We start from the raw sequence: 24,300 nt of genomic DNA, 5'->3' as shown, positions 1-24,300 counted from the left end.
ATACAAAGATCCCAGTAGCCCAACCATTTCTTGTGTAATTGGTAATTACCGCATTGAGCACGCACCTTTTGATTTAGGAGCGAGCGTAAATATGATCCCACACTTGGTCTATGAACAACTTGGTCCAGGTGAATTAAAACTCACCCGGACTACATTACAACTTGTCGATCGCTCAGTTCGAGTATCGAGAGGGATAATTGAGGATGTGTTGGTCTAGGTTGATAAATTTTACTACCCGGTAGATTTTATCGTCCTAGATACTCAACCCATTGGGGACATGAGCACTCAAATTCTAATCATTCTTAGTTACCCATTCTTTGCCACATCAAATGCAATCATCAATAGTAGGAATGGAGTCATGAGTTTGTCTTTTGAAAATATGACATTGGGGTTAAATATCTTTTTCAATACAGGCAAACAGTCAGAGGAAGATGACAATGCTCACGATGTTAACTTGATTGATTCTTTCATAGAAGATAGAGCACTTCTGACCTTATCCTCTGATCCTCTAGAAACGTGCTTGGCCCACTCCCATGATTTAGATGATGATATGATTAGGGAGACGGGTGTTATGCTTGATACTGTACCGGTACTTAAAGTTAACCGATGGAGGCCACAATTTGAAGAATTGCCCTAAACTGTAGAGCCTCTACAGTCTAACCTTAAGGCACCGAAGCTTGACATAAAACCTTTGCTCTCTGATTTGAAATATGTCTATTTAGGTTAAGATGAGACATACTCGGTGGTGATTTCTTCCCACATTGAGCAAGAAAAGGAGAGTATATTTATCTCTACTCTCATTGAGCATAAAGGAGCCCTTGGATGGTCGATTGCGGATCTCAAGGACATTAATCCTTTGATTTGTACTCACAGCATTTATCTAAAGGATAATGCGAAGACCTCCTAACAACCATAACGTAGATTAAATCCAAACATGAAGGAAGTGGTTACGGCTGAGGTTCTTAAGCTATTGGATGTGGGAATCATATACCCTATATCCGATAGTCAATGGGTGAGTCCAACTCAGATGGTCCCTAAGAAATCTAGAATCACCATCGTTGCTAATGCCAACAATTAACTCGTGCCAACTAGAGTTACTACTAGTTGGAGAATATGCATTGACTACAGTAAATTGAATACCGTCATAAGGAAGTACCACTTTCCTTTGCCCTTCCTTGATCAGATTCTAGAATGGTTAGCGGGTCACTTAAACTATTGTTTCCTTGATGGGTATTTGGGCTACAACTAAATAGAGATAGCCCCTAAAGATTATAAAAAGACCACATTCACATGTCCCTTTGGCACCTTTACTTACCGAAGGATGCCATTCGGACTGTATAATGCCCCTGCTACTTTTCAGCGATGCATGACGAGTATTTTTTCTGATATGGTGGGTCAATATTTAGAGGTCTTCATGGATAACTTCTCTGCCTTTGGTCCATCCTTCAAAGGTTGTTTAAAGAATCTTAAATATGTGCTCAAGCGATGTGAGGAAAAGAATTTGGTACTAAATTGAGAGATGTGTCATTTCATGGTTTGTAAGGGAATTGTCCTTGGACATATCATCTCGTCCAAGGGAATTAAAGTAGATAAGGCTAAGATTGATCTTATCTTTAACTTACCTCCACCTAAGAATATACGAGACGTGCGATCCTTCTTAAGATATGCCGGATTTTACAAAAGATTTATAAAGGACTTTAGTCGCCTCTCTCATCCTTTATGCATTCTTCTTTAAAAGGATGCAACATATAAGTAAACTGAGCAATGTCAGGAAACTTTTTCTACACTCAATGGCATGCTAACCACCGTATCTATCATGCAACTACCCGATTGGAGCATCCTTTTAGAACTTATGTGCGACGCGTCTGACTATGCTCTTGGGGTGATTTTAGGTCAAAGAAAAGAAAAGAACCCCTGCGTTATTCATTACGCAAGTAGAACTCTAAATCCTGCCCAAGTGAACTACTCTACTAAAGAAAAGGAACTCTTAGCCTTAGTGTTCTCTTTGGACAAATTTAGGTTCTACTTGATCGAATCCAAGATCATCATTTACACAGATCATGCAGTGCTCAAGTATCTTCTTTCTAAGAATGATGCTCTGCCCCGCCTAATAAGGTGGATCCTCGTACTCCAAGAATTTGATTTGAAAATAAAAGATAAAAAGGGAGTAGAGAACGTAGTGGTTGACCATCTTTCCTACCTTGATCTCTCTGATTCCCTTGAGACGACACATATAAATGACATGTTCCCTGATGAACAATTGTTCAAAGTCTCCCACTCACCTTGGTTTGTGGATATTGTTAATTATCTTATGATAGGTTTCACACTGATACATTAGACTACGCAAGATAAGAAGAAACTCTTTATCGAGGTATGCAAATTCTTCTGGGATGATCCATATTTGTTTAAATATTGCCCAAACCAAATCTTAAGGAGATGTGTGGCAGATAATAAACACCAAAGTGTCATCTCCTTCTGTCATTCTCAGGCCTTTGGTGGTCACTTTTCTGTTAAAAAGACCATGGCTAAAATTCTGCAGTGTGGCTTTTACTGGCCCACTATGTTTGAGGATGTCATGAGTTTTGCAAAGCTTATGAGCATTGTCAAAAATTGGGAGCATTGTCCCATCAAAATATGATGCCTTTGAACCCCATTCTGATCATTAAAATATTTGATTGGTGGGGCATCGATTTTGAAAACCTACTGAGAAATTTATCCAGATATTGGCCGGAGGAGGAAACTTGCGGCATGACTGAGTAGCTTTTCCTTATTTTTCTACTTAGGTTTACTACTTTCAAAGAATTTAGAATTAAGATAGTTGGCTTTCCGCTATTTATGATAGTTTGTTGTTTGTTTATTGTCTGTTGAGTCTTTTGTGCTAACCCATCTTCACACTGAGATCATTAGAAAAGCCTCAAAAATTCCTTCTTCGGGTATTATCTTTCCATCACTTCCCTTTTTCTTTTCATTGCCGCTTTTGCATTACATGCTTATTTCTTTTACAATGAGGACAATGTAGATTTTAGGTTGGGGGTATGGATTAAACAAGCTAATCAGTGTTTTTTTAGTCTTTGAGCAAAAATTGTAGAAAATTAGAAATTTTTTGAAAAATTAGAATTACAATATGCTTAATGTTGATGCCTTATGTATCTTGGAGTTTAGTCACTTGGGAGATCTCAAAATTAAGTTGAGTTATTAATCCTCGATTAGAAGTTTTAAACATTGATTGAGTATGATCTCACATGTCACATCTAGTTTACATAATAAAGTGTCAGTTTGATATTGAATTGTTAACTTGATGATTATTACACATGGAAGGAACCAACCTAGGAATTTATCCATCATGTTCAATGGGAAGAATTGAAAAGAAAGAAAAAGAAAATACCCAGCTAAAAAAATAGTTGTCATCGAAAAGGGCTGCCTATTAAAGATCTTTAAAAATGTTGACATAGCGTGAAAGCCATCGATAGAAAAATCAAAAGCTAGAGGAATAAAAGAGGGAACTAGAAGATGAACTGTAAGGCAAGTTTCGATTAGGTTTTGGTTGTCCCGAATGTTCTTTTAATTATCAATCTTATTATGAAAGTGACAAATTAAACCTTTGATTGTGATAAGTCTAGACTTCATTATACACCCATGAAACTCAATGTTTGGAATTGTTTTAATTAGAGAATTAATGCTTTGAATTTGATCACTGAGTGCTAGATTTTAGGAGAAGGTAATGCATAACATTGTTGTATTTTAGAATTCTATTATCTGGATTATTTTTTAAAACCACTTGAGCTTATAGAAATTATCTCATGGTTCTCGAAATATTTTTCGCATACTTTGCTCGGGAATAACAAAATTCTGGTTGGAAATTATGTTGAGGGTTAAATATTGTATATTATCCCCCATTTATATCTTGGTTTTATGAACATAATAATGTTTAATGTTCTATTTTACTCATGTTTGTGTTGCAAGGTGAATTTAAGAGCTTGGATTGAAATGTAACACCCCGTACTTTTCAATACTCGGGTGTCACCATGGGCATCCAATTTAATTTATGTGTCTGGGAACACACGTAACTTACCTTACATGTCATCATTCGGTGACTCTTAATCTATCCATCTCAACCATGTAGCACAACCTTCATTTATATAACAAGCCATCCATCCGATTGATCTCCAAAACAATCCATCACAACTTCAGAGACATTTATTTTAGGATCTAAATTGCTAGATAGACCAATTAAACCGTTCATCATCGACTACAAGCCCGAGATCTAAAGATCCACAGTTCATCAAGTCTGTGGCACCTTGTTCAACGATCCAACGCCAAATCATGTGGATCTAACTGTTAGATGGTAATACTAACCATTAGGGTGCAGCTAGACTAGTTTAAGACCCGTAAGATCATTGAAAAAATCCCCATCCTTAAATCAAGTGATTTATATGTTAATTTTAAAGATGAATCATTTTTGGGAGACACATCGAACTATTCAATTTCAGGATTAACCCCTATATCACACCTGAACATCCCTTAGGATCCCTGGAACCCTTTTAACTATTGATGTTTAGATACGAAATGATCTAACCATTAGATCAATAGAAAATACACAATTAAAGCCCAATAATTTAAGATATGGCTCACCCAAACTTTAGTTCTGCCTAATCTTTGGTCAAGGGACCCATTTGGACTCGAGGAGTCTGATGGATGGGTCAAATCTCGAAGGGAAACCTTATAGACTCCACTTTTGGGCAGCATGAGTGCACAACGCATGTGCAGCAGCAGTGCGTTGGACTAAAGAAACCCAATCAAACTAGGTTTGATCGATGTTTCCGAAGAAGGAAATATCCCTCCGTCCTTTTTCTGCTAGTGGACGGACAACAATCCGTGTTTGTGATCGTGACCCACGAAAGAGGCTCCTCTTCCCAAATCTGAACCGTCCATCATGTAGGGGAGCTCAGTCCGACCAAAACCATGTCATCCATGTGCATTCATGCACACATGCGTGCTCACATGGGACATGTGTAAGTGGTCTAGCATGCAAGAATGGTTATGTTTCTAGCCGCCCTAAAAATAACCCATTGTGATCAAGGTGGGCTACCTTAGGCCGATCTAAACCATTCATATTGTAGGCCTCTCAAATTCATCCAGGATGGTAGACCCCACATAGATGCATGCATACATGCATGTGCTGAAATTCAGCCCAAAGACACCCCACACGAGTGACAAGTTCTGAAAACATAAACTATTTTTATGCCAAGCTGGCAATCAGCGTGAGCTCTCCTCCCTTTATCCCAGCCGTCCGTATCATGCAATCCTAACCCTTCAAAGCTAGGTTTTTATAAAAGAAAGAGATGGAGAGAGAGCAGCTGCGGGAGGATCTGTTGGTGCGCTGGCATGATCTTAGCCGCCCATCCAACGCTAAAAAAACTCCTCTAAATATATCTAGACCATCCAAGCTAGGATATATCATCTTAGATAACCCTAAAACCTAGCTATATGGAGAACCACAGCCGCAACAATTCCTTCCAATTTTCTTTTCAAATTCGAGTTGTCATCTCCTCCACTCGAACCCACCTCTCAAATCATCACAGACCTCTGGTTCTTGTATTCCTAAAGCTTTCTTAGACATATACATGGACTTTAGAAGAATCGAAATGAAGAAGGAAGGTTCGGATCGTGTTCCACCATTAATGGCGAATCATCTTCCTCGTTCGAAGCTAAACCGAGTTTGATCCGGTCTAAGTCAGCAACCCTGCTGCCATATGGGTCTAGTCCATTCCAAACCTTGTGAAAGGCTAGGAAGAAAAGAAGAAAAGAAGAAGAAAAGGAGAGAGAGCATTCGAGGGAGGAACGAGCACCACGCTGCTTATGGTGGGTGCCGCACTACACTGCCCCGACCGAGTTCAGTCTGAGTTGGGACTTAGTCTAGGCCTTGTCTGACCATCAGACAAGGCTCAAGGAGAGAGGAAGGAAGAATGAAGAGGGTGAGATAGTGGGTACATTGCGGCACTAGCTCGAACTGAACCGAGTCGCTGGGTCAGGTTGTGTGACTCGGGGCTGCTGTCTGTCTGAGTTGGGCGCGGGTTTGGTCTAGTCCATACTTTTGGGAAGTCTAAGGAGAGAAGAGAAAGAGGAAGAAAAGAAGGTGGAGGGAGAGTCACTGAGTCGACTCGGTTTGGGACCGAGTTAAACTGTCGACTCACTGCTGACTCATTGTGCTTGAATCGGGGTAAGTTATTGGTTGATTTTTTGTCTAGCAACCTCGCTGGACATGCCAATGAGAGAGTGAGTAAGTGAGTGAGAGAGAGAGAGAGAGAGAGAGAGAGAGAGAGAGAAAACAAATATGGACTAGGTGCCGCTCTAAACCACCTAGTCTTTGACTCGCTGGATTGAGTCGAGTTGAGTTGGGTGGCATGACAAGGCAAGTCCTAGCCATGCTGGACTTCTAGAAAAGAGTGAAAGGGAGAAGAAAGAGAAGAGAAGGATGGGAGAATTGGATCAAGTAGACTTGACACGTTAAGTCGAGTCGGCAACTTAACTTGTTATCGAGTCAGTTAGGCCTTGACTCGTTGACTCTTTGAGTCAGTCGGGTCTAACTAGTTATTGGTCGTAGTTGTGTTAAGGGAAGTAATGAGAAAGAGAGTGGGAGAGAATAGGGTTGGCAGTTGTGCTAGGATAAGTTAACTCGGGATTTAAGGTTGAGTCAATACAAGCTAAATCAACTAGTTACACTTTGTTCGAGTCTAGTATGAGTCAGGTCAGGTCTACCTTTGGAAGGTTCCAAGGATGTACGCACCTCCTAACAACATTAGAAGGTGAGTTGACAACACAAGGTGATGAATCTTTCCCCTTGAGCTTTCCTCTTCCTCGTTAGTTTAAGTAGTAGTTCATTTATAATTGATATCTCTAATTCATGATAACTTGTGCTAGATATTGAATCTGATTATCAATCATATGCTTAACACTTAGCTTGTATGAATATCCATATGTTATACTTGTGTTAGCTTGTATGAATATCCATATATTGTACTTGTGTATCCTTCATGTTAATGGATTGGTTATGAATTTCTTATAGAACTTGAACTGCTACATCTATCAGTGAAAAACCCCACTTATATATGTGCATACAGATTTGGGATTTAACTTGACTGGCTGTGATTGTAATGGACCCTCGCTTAGTGGATACTTCAATTGATGGATTAAATGAAACATTGATGTGGGATTACCATCCATGGATTTTTGTGCCTACGTGGCTTTTTCATTACATATTTTCCCTAGGGGGGCTTAATAGATTATTTTGTGTGGCCATGCAATGGAAAGTCCCACTTGATAGACTATGAATGGCCACTGGTTGAGGAGGATGTCATTAAACATCCTAATGATGAAGTCTCATGAGCCAAGAATGGTTGAATGAGACACTATACCCAAGCTATCGGCCTATGCTGGGTGACGAGCCCCCTCATAGTGACTTTTGAGCATTTCTAAATTGGCTGCTTACAAATTGGAATAATAATGGCTGGGATTAATCATGCATTCATAACACTTACATTTTGAATGGACTAACTGTTTGAAAGGTCCATTCTCTTATTAGGGATGCGCCTACTGTTTGAAAGACCCATCCTCATGCTTGAATGAGCTGACTGTTTGAAAGGCTCACTATCTTACTTAAGTAGGTCGACTGTTTGAAAGACCCGTTCCCTTACAAGTTAAATGAGCCGACTGTTTGAAAGGTCCATTCTCTTGCTTAATGGACTAACTGTTTGAAAGGTCCATTCTCTTATTAAAAAGGGGGTTAGCTGTTTGAAAAACTCGTTTCTTTGCAAGTTGAATGAGTCTACTGTTTGAAAGACTCATTCTCTTGCCTGAATGGACTGACTATTTGAAAGGTCCATTCCCCTATTGGGGATGAGCTGACTGTTTGAAAGGCCCATCACCAGGCATGAATGTGCTGACTGTTTGAAAGGTCCATTCATGTCTAAGTGAGCCGACTGTTTGAAAGGTCCACTACTTTGTAAGTTGAATGAGCTGACTGTTTGAAAGGCTCATTCTCTTACATGAAGGGACTGATTGTTTGGACCATTCATTTGGCCAACTGGATGTACATTCCCAGTTGATGTGCATTCATGCATCCATGCACTTAAACAATATCGCATCATGAAATATTTTATATGTTTTATTGTTTAAAACTATGCTTAATTAATGCGGCGGTGTGTAATCTTGAGGAAAATTCACACTAAGCTAGCCACTCATTCATCGAATATATAACTGTACAGGTAGTGCAAGTGATTTAAATGATATTCATGATCAGATTGGTGAGGAGCAGGGCACAAAGTCTGCTCAAGAGCTACTACGTGATTTTGCAACTTAAGAATAATTGCAATGTATACGGCTTCATATGTTTAACTATTTCATTTTGTAATTGTACGTATTGAGACATTGGTTTGTATAAGCTCTATGGGCAACCACTGTAATAATTAGCTTTGTGTATTTGAATTTCCTCTTATGCTTGAATTGTTTCATTCTGCTAAACTGCTAACTCTGATAAAAGAAAAAAAATACCTGAAATTTAACCATCTTTAAAGGTTAATACTCAGGTTTTCAGAAAATAAGTTGTGCACTTGGGTTTCGAAAACTGGGGCATTACATGAAAGGGGTATTAAAAGTGTGCATTTGATGCTCAAGAATCACCAAGGGCAAGAATGGATCTTAAATGACCAAGGTTGAAGATTTCAAGACCCAAAGATTCAAGGAAACCAAGTGATGAAGGAAGAGAATCAAACATTTGAGTGAAGAAAAGGAATCCTGAAATTGTCCTGAAAAGTATCTTCCAAAACTCTGGGTCTTTTTGTGAAATTGCGCAGAGTGAAGTCTATATTGGAAAACTACACAGAGTGAAGTCTATTTTAGAAAACTGCATAAATTTGAGGCAATTTCTAGAGTTTTCCAACTAGGTACGAAAGTTGGAGTTCCACAACTATAAATAGGACTCCCTAAGATGTTCCTAGGCATCTTCTAGGGTTTAGAGGAGCAAAGCACAAGGGTGGAGAGCCATTGCAAAGCGTTTTTCTTATTTCTTCCTTAGTTTTTCATGCTTTCTTCTAGGGTTTTAGATCCAATCATGTCTGTGGTTGGCTAAACCTATTAGCTAGGGCTAAGAGGTGAAGCTTGTAGTGTGATGGGATGTGTTTATTGCTTTGATTCATGTTTATGTTGAACTTACTTTGATTCTAGTTTGATATTTAAGGAATACTTTTAGTTTTTAATGGTTTATTGTGACTCAAATTACAGTAGATCTGTAATAGCTTTGAGTATCTTCTTTTCATGTTTTGAGATTGTGAAATTAGAAAATCTTATTGTTCACCATCGTCCCTTAGGCATGGTCAGATAATAGAATCCCTTCTAATCTTCATGATTCTCTTATGATTGATTGTGGGAATTAGTAGATCCTGTTATTTGCCATTATCTCCTGGGCATGGTTTTGTGATGGAATCACTCTCAATCCTCATGACTCTCATCCATTGAGAATTAGATCAAAGGAATTTCAGATTTGGTTTTATTACTATATCTTCTAACTAGATAAGATAGGACTCCGAATCCAGTTGTGTCCTTGAATCACGCATAGTATCACCCTAATTGCTACAAGTGGATCCTTGAAAACCCTAGTTCCGACCTTTAAATTCTTAGTTTTAATCACTTTAATCACAATTACTCTCTCAATCACTTCAGAATTAATTTTACATCTTCTCCTAGTTTTGATTCTAGTTGCTTTCAGATTACACACGAGATTAGTCCCTGTGGATTCGACCTCAGTCTCACCGAGATTATAACTGCATCGCGACCTTATACTTGGGGTTGTGAACACCTTGGCCTGCTCACACTCCTCAATAACCTGCACCATTAGCGGCGGACTGACAGGATGGTAAGGACGAGCTGGAAAACAAAATCTGTTAAGACACCAACAATAAAGACAGAACAAAGAGATAAAGAAGAGAAACCAACCTTATAGCACACAACTGCCAAGTAACCCAATACTATCTGATGATGAGCATTAATCATCTTGGTGATTTCATCTTCTGGGACATGCCTAGCTGTCCACGCGACTAGGTCGTTCATGTAATAGCCAGGAGGGAGGATGCCCAACCTTTCAGCCCCATTCACTGGTTAGGCCGAGGTCTAACCCTCATTGGCCCGAACTTCGACTACTGAAGGTTGAAGGTCCCCAGTAGCGGGAATCTCTTCCTGAACTGGAGGAGATTCCAAGTCTACTACCTCCAAAGTCATCAACTAAGGAGGATCAACAGAAGAGGGTTCGTCCCGAGCCCCCTCACTTGAAGCGATTAAGAGCGGCTACTCGATCACGACCGAGACAGCCAAGGATGACTGTTAGGCCGCAGGCCCTTCCACTTCGGGCTTCGACCTTGCCTCCATGGCTATGGAGGACCCCGCCTACTTTGCTGGAGGCATGATCGCTCTCCTTTTTATAAGTGGCTTCTTTTGAGTTACCTCAGCAAGAGGGGGAGCCTGCATCCTCTTGGCAAGGCGCAAGGGATTAGTCGTTCCTACACAAGTGACAAATGCCAATCAGAAATGAAAGAAAGCCACGAGTTCAAAAGAAGTCAATATTTCTACCTCTCAAGATGGATGGAGCAAGATCGAACTTATGAAGGATCTCTGGAGTGATCAACAGCTTTTAAATCTCTTAGAAGCATCTACTAACCTTGCATGAGTGATCTGATTGTGCTCTGACTCAGTTACCACAGCAGGCTTCCTAGGCAAAATTGCAAAAAATCATTACGGTTAAAAGAAAAATGAAATGAATACAAACTACAAGGTCAGTACTTCGGATATACCTGACCTAGGTAGGCATAGCGGGTTAGAACCCGAGGTCATAGCCCAGGAACTGCCGAAGTTTCCTAGTCTCCAGACGCCCAAATAATTTGTCCTTCTAATTTTTGTTAGAGGACGGGTTATCTATAATGAGGGCCCTACCCTTACTTGGCCATGCTGAGAAGTAATACCAATTTGTGTGCTTAGGGTTGGACTTCGCCTGGTAGAGATGGAGGAACTCATCGGCGATCAACTCGGGATTCTCAAGCTGAAACCACAGTATAAAGGCCCCTAGTAGGGCCCTACATGCATTCAAAATTATTTGGATAGGGGCCAACCTCAAACGAGATATGACCTCCCTAACAATGGGGTGAAAGGGAAGTCTAAGGCCGCACTACAAGGCGATCAAGTACACGACAACCTCGCCCTCGCCAAGATCACTCGGAACTTCACCAAGTACAGGAGCTTGGAGCACCATGGGTCAGGGATGTCATACTCCAACTTGAATTGCCCTAGGTCAGATTCCTTGAGTGTCGACCAGAATAGGCTGATCTCTTTAAATCCCTCTACAGGGGACCGAGCTGCCCCTCTTTCCGCGGAGGCAGGACCCGCCTCAGTATCTATAGGACGCTTGACTGAGGACTGGACCGTCGCCCTCTCTGTTGAAGCGGACGCAGTCTCCCTATCATTCAACAGTAGGATTGAGGACAATGGATCATGGGAAGCCCTCGACGACGAATCCCAGTCCTCCAGCTTTGAATCGCCCTAGAAAGCCATGGGTTCATCCCAATCATCCGACATGTCCAACATTGTTAACCGGAAAATAATCGTGATAAGGAAGAAGAAAGAAAAAATGGAAAACAAAAAAGCTCTGAGGAAGTGGAGATCGCCGGAGGGGAAGATTTTTAACTTACCAAAAATCTCTAAGTCTGGGGAGTCAGGGAGAGGCAGCTAGAGAAAATGGCTGGAATCACTAGGGTTTCCCCCTTTTTATAGGCAACTCAGCTGCAGGCATTAATTGCCTGCATTTAATGCAAAAACTGAAGAGGCTCCTCGACACATGTGCACACCCACGTAGAGGCCTCCCGCTTGATAGGCGACCGACTCCCCAGGTAGTGCGATGCATCCATGCCCCATGGGTCAGAAACCAAAAAGGTACCTTGCCAGCGCATTCCTCCTCGAGCACGTCATACCATCATTGCAAATCCTCCTCGATCTATGCGCCTACCGCCCCTCTCCGTATTAATGAAGAATTGATTCAACCTCCCATGCACAAAATAATCTAACCTCATTACACTGACTTACTTATTGAGCTTACGTAGTTAGCTCGGAAGTAGGGAGGCTACTATTGTGGGGTAAAAATGAACTGGTTAAAAATATGAGGTCAGCTCGGATATATGTACACATTACATGGTCGGATGGTACCAATCATGACCAGGGAGCTCCTCAACGGCCGAAAAGCAGTAATCCTTTGTGCAATGATCTGTCCACCCAACAACCTACTCGCCAGAAGATGAAGTACCTTTGCTTCCTTTGGGAGAGGACGAACGCCGAACTTTCCCACGATCCCATGCATTTTCGAGCTCCTAACCAGATCTCTTGGAGAATCCTCTGAAGAGCGATCTCGTACAGGACCAAAATCCTATGGATAGTGATCTAGGGATTCATTATCGATTGGAAAGAATGGAAACTTCTCACCGGGAGAGTCACTTGACTATGCAAGGGCTGTAGGAAACCCTTGACCGTATTGTGGATGAGATAATCCCACACCGAGCCTAAGGAAACGCTTAGCTACCCATGATCGTTGTATGGAACAACACAATTTTTTGTAAAGCGCATTAGGAGGCAAATCACAACGCTATCCCAAATGAGTTGAGCTCTAGTGACAAGGACGTCGGTGGCGTCGTTGCCTGATATTTGATTCATTGAGACAATTGACTATATCAAGCTAAAAGATACTATGGAGGTAAGGCTAAACTTCCTAATTTTAATGGCTTATTGTATATAGAAGACTTCCACAATTGGCTAGCTAAAGTATAACGATATTTTGATTACATGGAAGTATTGAAAGAAAAGAAAGAGAAATTGGTTGTGTTTAAATTGAAATCCAGTGCTTCTGCATGGTGGGACCAATTATAACTCTCACGTGACTGACCGAACAAGGCATCCATCCAATCATGGATGAGGATGAGATGTTTTCTTCAATCACAAGTCCTCCTCAATGATTACAAGGAGGTGTTGTTCAAGAAATATGAAAATTACTAGTAAGGGAAGCGGACCATCACAGATTACATCGAAGAATCTCAGCGGTTAGAAACATGGAATGATTTGTCGAAGACTAAATTGTAGAAGGTAGCACGGTTCATAGGAAGTTTACAACTGACAATTCAGGACCGAGTTCAAAGCAACTAGTCGGGATTGTGGATGAAGCAGTTCAGTTGTCCAGTAAGGTGGAGATGCAGCTTGCAAGAGTCCCCACTCAGCCTTACAGTTCGACTTGGACCCCTATCATAGGTCCCACACAGGATTTAACAATGTCCAGAGGAAAGGAACTAGTAGGAGGGCATCCTCAACCTCCTACAACCCTAAAGCATGATACAAGGAGCGATCCATCTAAGCCTCTGTTCACAACCACAAGTGTAGGCTCACAATGCAGTAATAATCTCGGTGAGACTGAGGTCAAATCCACAGGGACCAAACTTGTACATTTTTTAAAAGAACTAGAACTAGAAGAAAAAGATCTAAATTTGAATTCTGGAATAGTTGAAAGAGTAATTGTAAATAATGTAATTGAAACTTGTCAATTTAAAGGTGGGAACTAGGGTGCCAAGGATCCACTTGTAGCTATCAAGATGCTACTTTACTTGATTCAAGAGACACAATTAGAATCAGAGTCCTATTTTATCCAATTGGAAGAAGAGATGAGCAAATCTCTGAACTTTTCATTGAACTAGCCTCAATGGATGAGGATTATGAAGATTTGGAAGAGACTCCATCACCCTACCATGCCTAATAGATGATGGTGAATAACAGGATTCACCAATCCCACAATCTCAAATAGGAAAAGAATATTTCCAAAGCTATCGCAGTGTCTATTGTAATTTTAGTCACAACAAACCATAGAAAACTGAAAATATTTCTTAAAATCAACTAGAAATCAATAAAGTTCAATATAAACATGAATTCAAAGCAAAGTAAATATCCCAATAATGCTACAAGCTTCACCTCTTAGCCCTAAATAAGAAGTTTAGTTAACCATAGACATGATTAAACCAAAATCTCTTAAAGAAAATATAAAAACAACTAAGGAAGAAGAAAAAAATCTTGGTGGCAGCTCTCCACCCTTTTGCTCCACTCCTTAAACCTTCGATGATCCTTAGGAATGCCCTAGGCACTCCTATTTATAGTTGTGAGGCTCCTCCTTATACACCAACTTAGAATTTTCGTAATCTGATCGTGAAAGTGCCTTAATTTATGCGGTTGCGTTACGCATCGGGCGGACCGAAGTTGAATCCGAAGTTGAGTCCAAATTTGGAAAGAATTTTGTTTCAGCAGTTACACAATTTCAGTCAAACCGAGCTGGGTTCAATCGGACTGAACTTAAGTTGTCGGTCGGATTGAATTAATATTCGGTCGAATCGAATTAACTCTTTTCAGCACTGGAACTTTTTCTGCATTTTCGGTCGCACCGAATCCTCCTTTTGATTGAACTAACTGGTTTCAATCAGACCGAATTGTCCATCAGTTGAACCAAATTAGCTTTTAAATTTCATCGTTGGCTGCTGTACTGTTTTGTGCGATTTCAGTCGAAACTTGTCTGTTTTCTGTTACAGATTTTGCGATCCTTCGGGTCCTTTCTTCATCTTTTGTACTTGATTTCCTTGAATCTTTGGCATGTGAACTCTTCATTCTTGGTCTCCTAAGATCCATCCTTTACCTTGGTGATTCTTGAACACTAAATTCGTACTTTTAGCATTCTTTTCAATCCAAGCTCTCAGATTCATCTTGCAACACAAACATGTATAAAATATACCATTAAGCATTATTGAGTTCTTAAAACCAAGATATAAATAAGGGACAATATGCAATATTTGACACTCAACACACTCCCCAACCAACATTTTGCTAGTCCTGAGCAAAACGTAAGTGAAGTAAGCCTCAATTCTCAATGTTCAAACTTTTTTTTCAGAAAACTATCTTTTTGGCAATCAAGTATAAATGAGTAGAATTAAGACAAGAGAGTGGGACTTTGAAGACCTAGAGCCGAATGATATAAGCAGTCAATCAAATAGGTTCGTTATCAATTTCTTCAAAGTATAAGTTCCTATATCATGTTTTCCAATGTGCCTAATGAAAATCAATTTTCTTCCCATGAGAATACTATCAGTTCATACTGTTAGCCATGTTCATTATCTCAAGAGTAGTTATAAACTCAAGTGTTGATTCCAAACTTATCCCATTCTCCTTCTTTTTCTAGTTTTTTATTTTATATCGACGATCCATTTTTTTATTATTATTCATTCTTTTCAAGTTCTTTTCAGAATTTTCCATTCTTTTTCAAACTTTTTCCAATCTTTTCATCATATATGACCTTTTTGTAAATCTTACTATTTTTTAACTGGTTTTTTTCATCTTTTAAGGTGGATGAAATTCTCCAGACCTAATTCTCAACATCTATCAATAATTCACATACTATCAATTAGAAATTCTAGCATAATTGTCAGAAAATGAATTGAATGTGCTTTGTGATTTAGATCAACATAGTATTCAAAACTTCCTCTTAATCAATTGAGTGCAAGAACTTAGGTGATAATTTACTTGGTTGATCGAACTCCAATAATTCAAAGTTCAATCTCACTCTTATCATACTCAAAACATTCTTAAGTGCACAAACTATAGTCTTCCAAATAGGTTTTTAATTTAAAAAATTGAAAATTGTTAAAATTTTTGCTCAAAGATTAAGAAAATACTGATTAATTTACCTAATCCAGACCCCCAACCTAAACTCTACATTGTCCTCAATGTAAAAGATATAATCATGCAATACAAATGAGACAGCGAAAAGAATGGAGAAGTTTAGGAAAGGTAGTACCTAAAGAAGGCGACTTACAGCTCTTCCAAAGTTCTCAATGTGAAGATGAGTTAGTACAACAACTAAACAATTGAAAGCAAACTATTCTAGTCTAAATCTTATGAAAGCAATAAACCTAACTACACCTCCATCAAACGAGGAGGTTAATCCTGGTATACAGGATCAGTCAGAGGTATTGACATGTCCTCTAAATCAAATTTCTCAACAAATGGCTTTAAACGATGTCTATTTACTTTAAAAACATTACCATTTGTTGGGTTCTTTATCTCGATGGCCCCATGAGGATAGACATTAGTAATAATGAAAGCGTCGGTCCAATGAGATCTAAGTTTACCCGAAAAAATGTGTAACCGAGAATTGTATAGGAGGACTTTTTGACCGGTTAAGAATGATTTCTAAAGGATGTTCCTGTCATAGAACACTTTCATCCAGCCCTTGTAAATTCTCGAGTTCTTGTATGCATCATTTCAGATTTCCTCGAGTTCATTCAGCTAAAGTTTGCGCAGTAAGCCAACATTGTCTAAGTCAAAGTTCAGATTTTTGATAGCCCAGTAGGCTCTATGTTCCAACTCTACAGGTAAGTGGCAAGCCTTCCCATAGACAAGTCTAAAGGGAGACATTCCAATGGGGGTCTTAAAAGCTGTATGGTATGCCCATAAAGCATCAATCAAATGGATTGACCAATAATTATGATCAGGATTAATGGTTTTCTCCAGAATATGTTTAATCTCCCTATTGGAAATCTCAGGTTGCCCGCTTGTCTGCGAGTAGTATAAAGTGCTCACCTTATGTGAGATGTCATATTTCTTCATTAAATTTGCAAATGGTTTATTACAAAAAATGCGAACCTCCGTCACTAATGATGGCTTAAGGCATTCTGAACTGGGAAAGGATATTTTCTTTTAAGAATCGAATGATCCTTTGATGATCATCGTTCCGGCATGGGATCGCTTCGACCCATTTAGCGACATAGCCTACTGCTAGCAGAATGTATAAATTCCCAAAGGATTGGGGGAATGACCCATGAAATCGATGCCTAAGAAGTCAAATGCTTTAATGATCATAATGGGATTCTGAGGCATCATATTTTGATGGGATAACGCTCACAAGCTTTATAGAACGCATGAGTGTCCTTGAACATAGTGGGGTAGTAAAAGCCGCACTACAGGATTTTGGTTGTGGCCTTTTTAGCAGAAAGTGACCACCACAGGCCTGAGAGTGACATAAGGAGATGACACTTTGATGTTCACTTTCAGGTACACATCTCTTTAGAATTTGATCTGGGCAATATTTGAATAAATACGGGTCATCTCAGAAGAATTTATGAACCTTGGCGAAGAAATTTTTTTTTCTTGCACAATCTAATAATCGGCGTAAAACTTGTGGCAAGATAATTTGCAATATCAACAAACCAAGGTAGTTGGGAGAGTTTAAATAGTTGTTTATTAGGGAACATGTCATTTATACACGTCATCTCAAGAGAATCACGAAGATCAAGTCGTGAAAGATGGTCAGCCACTACGTTCTCTACTCATTTTTTATCTTTTATTTTTAAATCAAATTCTTAGAGTAAAAGGATCCATCTTAACAAGCAGGGCTTAGCATCATTCTTTGAAAGAAGATATTTCAGCGCCACATGATCAGTATAGATGATGATCTTAGATCCAATCTAATAAGACCTAAATTTGTCTAACGTGAACACTACAGCTAGGAGTTCATTTTCCGTAGTAGAGTAGTTCATTTAGATAAAATTTAGAGTTCTACTTGTATAGTGAATAACGTAGGGCTTCTTCTCTTTTCTTTGGCCTAACACCGCCCCAATAGCATAGTCGGGCGCGTCACATATAATCTCAAAAGGAATGCTCCAGTCGGGTGGTTGCATGATAGGTGTGGTAGTAAACATGCCCTTGAGCTTAGTGAAAGCTTCATGACATTGCTCAGTCCACTCGTATGGTACGTTCTTTTGAATTAGATTAGATAAAGGACGAGAGAGGTGACTAAAGTCCTTGTACGCTCTTTACTCTAATGGAATAATAAATACAGTCGATTTTATTCTCGTGAATGGTTACCTTTGTGAATGTAACTGGATGTGATTTATAAATTATTATTTTTAAAATAAAAAAAAAAAAACAAGGTGTGATTTTAAAGTATCAATTTTGTACATTATTAACACTTGGAATTCTCAGGCACAAGTATATACTTGGGCCACGAAAATTTGGGTCATTACAATATTTTTGGAAGTTTATTATTTATAATAAGTCTTTCTTTTAAGGAGTTAGAGTTGGAGTCTAAGTTTGAAACTCTATCTTAGGTTTGAGTTCCTTATTTAAAGAGTTGTAATTTCATTTTTTTATCATCAATCAAATTATTTCAAATTTATTAGGATTCTTAATTTTATTTAGGATTCAAGGAAACTCCGTGAGGAGTCCAGAAATCTCTGTGGATTCAAAGTAGTTATCCCCTGGGGAAGACGGTGATCGACCTCATCACGTCCCTCCCTGGGCCACTTAATAACTAAGTAAAATAAATTAACTTTCCTAACCATCCCCACGAAGCCTTTAAATTAATATCTAGGGAATAAAAGATAAACTTCTTTTAATAATTTTAGTGGCTGAAAATGCTTCGTGTCACTCTTGTAATGCAGGCAACTCTTGTTTGAAAAAAAAAATTGCTAAGGCCTCAGGATACAAGCATATCATCGTGTGGTCTACATGCTTTTTGAACTGTATTTTATTTGAAAGTTCACTCGCCTATACACATGACAACGAGTAAGTATCAAAGATCAAAATCATTCATCATGCAAAGCTTGTTGAGTAAGTATCACATCTCAAACATGAGTTTTTTTTTTTCATTGCCTTCGCTGGGCCTCAGGATACAGATGACCATACTTTAATGATATTTAATTCTTCGTTGTTATTATTAGTGTTCATCCCCATTGTCGCCAATTCCTAAGAAAGCTAATTAGAATGAGTTACATATGATTTGGTTGGATTTGCGTGGTGTATTTGAAGATCTATGGGGGATATAATAAGAGGATCCTACAATAGTACAACTGGAGCACATCGAGCGACAACACGACATCTATTAAGCGGTCGATTAAAGAAAAATTATGTAAAAGTGATTATAAGACAGATGACATGAGTAGAAGCAAAGAAGGCCATATAGTGTAGAAACGATTATAGCAACTGTCATAATGTGGGACACATCTAGATGGTCGGGGTAAGGGTATAAATAGCAGAGGAACTCAGTAAGAAGATTTTGTCAGTATCAACCCAACCAAAATCAAACATATATTTTAATTATCCGTTCAATTATCCATCATTTACATTCCTTAGTGTAATTACTTTACCTTTTCTGTAAATCAATTACATTTCCTAGCGTAATCATTTATTTGCGGAACTGTTGTTTATATTCCATAGTGTAATTTGTAGCATTAATCAAGTAGCTAGTAATCTTAGCTGTAATTTGGGTCTATGCTCATGTGTTAGATTTAGTTATATATACTGTTCCGCAGCTATTTTCTACGAACGACTGTAAGAATTCCTTTCTTGATCTTTTATCTGTATTGAAAAGTCCTTTCATACATAAGGTAAATGTCTAATCTATCATCAGAGGACGAACCATACTCTTTGATTATTGCTTGATACTATTTGCATACTGAATGGTTGACTAAGGGATTGTTTACTTCGATCTTAGTCATATATTGTGCATATGCACATATGCGTACTTAATGTAATATTTGTTATATTTGAATTGAGTTGCCATTTCAATTATAACACGCCACCACTTATCTTATCATATTACAAATATGGAAAGACACCAAACAACCAATAACAGTAATTATTATTATCAATAATTTAGAGACGAATGCAAAATTTCTATTCATTATAAGTCACAGTCATCCGTATAGTGTAAACTTCTTAAAGTGGCCCACTCCACAATTGCAGAGTCCACAACTTGGACAGCTTCTATCAGCAGATCACTTTGTACATGGGCCCTTTTGGGCATCAACACAAGTGAATTCGTGAGTGGCCACAAAAGAAGCCTAGAAAACCCGAAGCAAATTGGCTAGTGTACCACACACCAGCTATATGTAGGTACTAGGGCTGAAAGTCGGGCGGGTTCAAATCGATCAACCCGGGACTGACTCGACTTTGGGTTGGGCTCGGGTAGGATATCTCGGGTTCAGTCTCAGGCTTGGCCCGTAGAAACACCAACCCGACAGAATTTCGGTCGGGCTCAAGTTGAAGTCTCGGGTTGCCCGACCCAACCTGAACCCGATGAGTATAATATAAATACATAAATTTATAATAAGTTCGATCATTTTATGTGTTTCATATTTCTAATAAAGGATTTCGCTCTCCCATGTGCCAAAATTTTCTCTTTAATGCATCGAAAATTTCTCTCCCTAATTGCGTGGGACGCAGATATGCTGTGAAAGCCTTTCGCACGAGGTTCCGCTCAAGGATGCAATGTGGGGTCCACCGTGATATTATGAGAAATCCAATCCATCCATCCATTTTCTAGCTCATTTTGGAACATTCGACCAAAAATGAGAAGGATCCAAAACTCAACTGGGCCATACAACATGAAATAGTGGGAAAAGTAATTCCTACCATTGAAACCTTTCTAGGCTTAGCCTTGATGTTTATATGCCATCCAAACCGTTTATAAGGTCATTTTTACTAAGATGAAGTAAAAACATTAAAATTTTAGACTTAGAAACTTTTATAACCATATAAATATTTCAAAGGTGGACACTAAATCCCCACTGTTTCCTCTCGTGTGGTCCATTTGAGTTTTGGATCCATCTTAATTTTGGTCAAGTCCTAAAATAAATTCAAAAAATGGATAGACAGGTTTGATTTCTAATAAACATCGTAGTGGGGCCCATTCAGAATCCACCCAGGATCCATTCACAGGAACTTCTTGCCAAAGCTTTGGTAGGAAATCCGCGTCCAATTGCATTCTCTATTGGTAGTAGAAATGGATTGGTTGGTTGGTGCTCCGTGGACCCCAACATGATAAACATGATGTATGTGTCTCATCCATGCCGTCCATCCATTTTTCCAAATAATTTTATGGTATCAACCCAAAACTGAGGCAAATCAAAATCTCAAGTGGACCACACCATGGGAAAACAGTAGTGATTGAAGATCTACTATTAAAAATCTCCTAGAGCCCACGGTAATGTCTATTTGACATCAAACCTGTAGATTAGGTCTAAGAGACTTGGACGGAGGAAAAAAATAATAATAATAAATATCAGCTTGATCTAAAACTTTTGTTACAACAAGAAATTTTTAAGAAGTTTTTAATGGTGGGAGTTCAATCAACACTGTGTGGCCCATATGAAATTTTGATCTACCTCAATTTTGGGCCAATATAGCATAATTTTATCTAAAAAAATGGATGGACAGCATGGATGAGACATACATCATATTGGGATCCACATAGCACCAACCACTAGCCATTAGCTAGTGGAGAGAAGTCAATTCGTGTCCTATGGCACAACTTCTATCCAGATTGCGTAATCCACCGCATGACTTTTAAGATGTGGTGGTTCTTTGGCCTCACGATGATTTGTGTTTTACATCCATACCGTCTATCAATTTTTATGGATCGTTCTAGAGCATGACCCCAAAAACGAGGCACATTCAAAGCTCAAGTAGACCACACCACAAAAAACTATAGGGATTGAACAAATTACCGCTGAAACTTTCCTAAGGCCAAGCTTAAGGCTAATTTTCCATCCGACTTGTTCATAATATCACACACACCTGGAATAAGTTAAAATACAAATATCAGCTTAATCAGAGTCTTCTGTGGCCTCAAAAAATTTCAACGGTAGTAATTCAATCCTTGTTACTTTCTGTGGTGGTCCACTTGAGCTTTGGATGTGTCTCATTTTGAGGCTCATGCTTTATAATGATATGTAAAAATTGATGGACAATGTAGATCTAAAACCTAAATCATTGTGGGCCCCAAGAAGTTTCACATGCTAAAAGTTTGGTGTGGAAGGCCATTTATTTTGGAAAGAAAATTTCAGGCATAGGAGAGAGAGAGAGAGAGAGAGAGAGAGAGAGAGAGAGAGAGAGAGAGAGAGAGAGAGAGAGAGAGAGAGAGAGTCAAAGAGCCTTCTGTGCAGGAGAGAGATCTTTGGTGCTGGAGAGATATCAAGAGAGAGCATCTCACAAGGTATGTAACTATGTATCATCATAAATCTATTATTCTCTCTTTCTCTCTACATCATACAAAGGTTTGTTTGATCGTTTTCCTTTTTTTTTTTCTTTTCTTTTTGTTTCCCTGCATTTGTAATTATTTTGATACTTTTCATGGTCATGATCGCAACACATGTAAAGATTTAGTTTTTTTTTCTTAAAAAAAAAAATTTTAATTTTTTTTTTCTTAAAAAAAATAATTTTAATTTTTTTTTTTATAATCATATCATGAAATATGAAATGCACATGATTAGTAATATTGATGACCTATTTTCTACATGTCTCTTATATACAGATTTTATTTTTATTTTTAAAAAAAAAAAATCTTTTCATATCAGGATATATAAGTGAATGTCTGAAATGGGGGATAGTAATGCTCTTGTTGATATTACGGATAATTCTATGGTTGGTAAACAAGTAACATCAAAAAAGAAAAGAAAAACGACGGCGACACACAATAATGTCTCAGGAATGTAGGAATACTTTAAAAAAGTTGATAAATAACTATATATATAATTAATCAAACCACATGTATAAAAAATAAGACGTGTATTGAAATACTAATGTAATAATGAAAATACCAACCTGACCAACCCGACTGAGCCCGCTTGGGTTGAGAATTTCCAACCCGAAGTTGGGTTGGGTTAGGGTTGAGGTATAGGAACCTTGGGTTGGGCTAGGGTTAAGCACCAACCTGACCCAACCCGCCCGACTTTTAGCCCTAGTAGGTATGTGTTGTGGGGAGATGAGCGCTGACGCTCCTCGAGCTTTGAGTTATACGGACAGTTCAACGGAAATCAAAATTACAGGAAGCGGATTGGCTGGCGTACCTCACACCAGCTATATAGCTACTTTATTGGCGTCAACAAGTTTTGTGGGTCTGATCACGAGGTATGTGTTATATCTAAACTTCCCATTCATTTGACGAGCTTGTCTTAAGGCTTTGGAAAAAAAATAAGAAAGATCTAACTATCAATTGGACCACACTGCAAAAAGCAGTGTGAGATTGAACGACTACCATTGAAACCCTTTTTAGGGTCACGGATGTTTTGGATCAGTATGAATTTTCTTTTTCCTCTTCATTTAGGTCTTTTTGACCTTATGAACAGATTGGATGGAAAATAAACGTTATGGTAGGCTCTATAAATTTTTTAACGGTGAAAATCATTATCTCTGCTGCTATTTGTGGTGTGGTCCAGATGAACTTTGGATATATATGATTCATTTTTTAGATAATTCTCTAAAATGATCTCTAAAAATAGATGAACGATTTAGATATAATAAATACATCAATGTAGGCTCATGTAACTTTGATCTCCTTTGAACCATGCAACTAAAAGCTCGAGGAGCGTCAGTGCTCGTCTTCTCGTCTTCGCACAACAGCGTACCTACAACAGCTATATAGCTGGTGTGTGGTACACTAGCTTACATGAGCCCCACATTGATGCATTTATTATAACCATACAGTTCATTCATTTTTCGAGATCATTTTAGATTTTTATCCAGAAAATGAATCATATTCAAAGATCAACTAGACCACACCACAAATAGCAATGGGATGATGATTTTCACCGTTAAAAATTCGTAGGGTTCACCGTAACATTTATTTTCCATCCAATCGATTCGTAAGGTCACAAAGACCTGGATGAAAAACAAATTTCATATTGGTCTAAAACTTCTGTGACCCCAAAAGGGTTTCAATGGTAGATGTTCAATCCCCCGCTGCTTTTTGTAGTGTGGTCCACTAAATGGTTATAACTATCTTATTTTTCGTCTCAAGCCTTAAGACAAGCTCGCCAAATGGGTGGACGGTTTGGATATAATACATACCCCCGTCATAGGATTCACAGAACTTTCTGGCGTTAATACACCAGCTATATAGCTGGTGTGTGGTACCGCAGCCAATCGCTTCCAAAACGGATTGGCCACACGTGTCCCGAGAACTCGTGCAACCTTCCATCGATTCCATACACATGTTTATGGCACGTTACCTTTAAGTATTCCTCCTAATCATGAATTAGATATAATAACCGATAGAAATAAACTTGACCATAAATAACAAAGTCCCTTCAATCAGAGATATGGCCAAGGATCAGATAAATGGCCAATCCCACCAATTCTGGAAGCGGATGGTGTAGGTACGTGTCGTCTTTCTGACGCTCCTCGAGC

This window comes from Magnolia sinica, chromosome 3 (genome assembly GCF_029962835.1).
Source record: "Magnolia sinica isolate HGM2019 chromosome 3, MsV1, whole genome shotgun sequence".
Classification (NCBI taxonomy): Eukaryota; Viridiplantae; Streptophyta; class Magnoliopsida; order Magnoliales; family Magnoliaceae; genus Magnolia; species Magnolia sinica.
This window is presented reverse-complemented; position numbering follows the sequence as displayed.